Source organism: Brassica oleracea, chromosome C4 (genome assembly GCF_000695525.1).
Source record: "Brassica oleracea var. oleracea cultivar TO1000 chromosome C4, BOL, whole genome shotgun sequence".
In the NCBI taxonomy this organism is placed as follows: Eukaryota; Viridiplantae; Streptophyta; class Magnoliopsida; order Brassicales; family Brassicaceae; genus Brassica; species Brassica oleracea.
Window position 1 is genome coordinate 4,633,116 of NC_027751.1, and position 323 is coordinate 4,633,438.

A 323-nucleotide genomic window follows, 5' to 3' on the forward strand; every position below is an offset into this window, starting at 1 on the left:
GTTATAAAGACTTGAGCATGAATGGTTTCCACATTGAACCAATGGACAAAGGAAACAAAAGTTCCTTTTAATTATAAGAAAATCGCCTACGGCCTTATAAGAAAGTGGTCAAGACTATACCTACATACTCTACTGATCTAGACTATGCCAAAGATCAGTATGATAAAGGCAAAAGCCATGGTAACCTATATACCCACAAAATTTTATACACTTTATGGCATGACTGGATTAGCCATCCAGGTCTTTAAAAATTGATGCACATATTGCAAAAGGCACAAAAAGTTATCCCATAAAATCTCACGTTGTGTAACATGTACACAAGG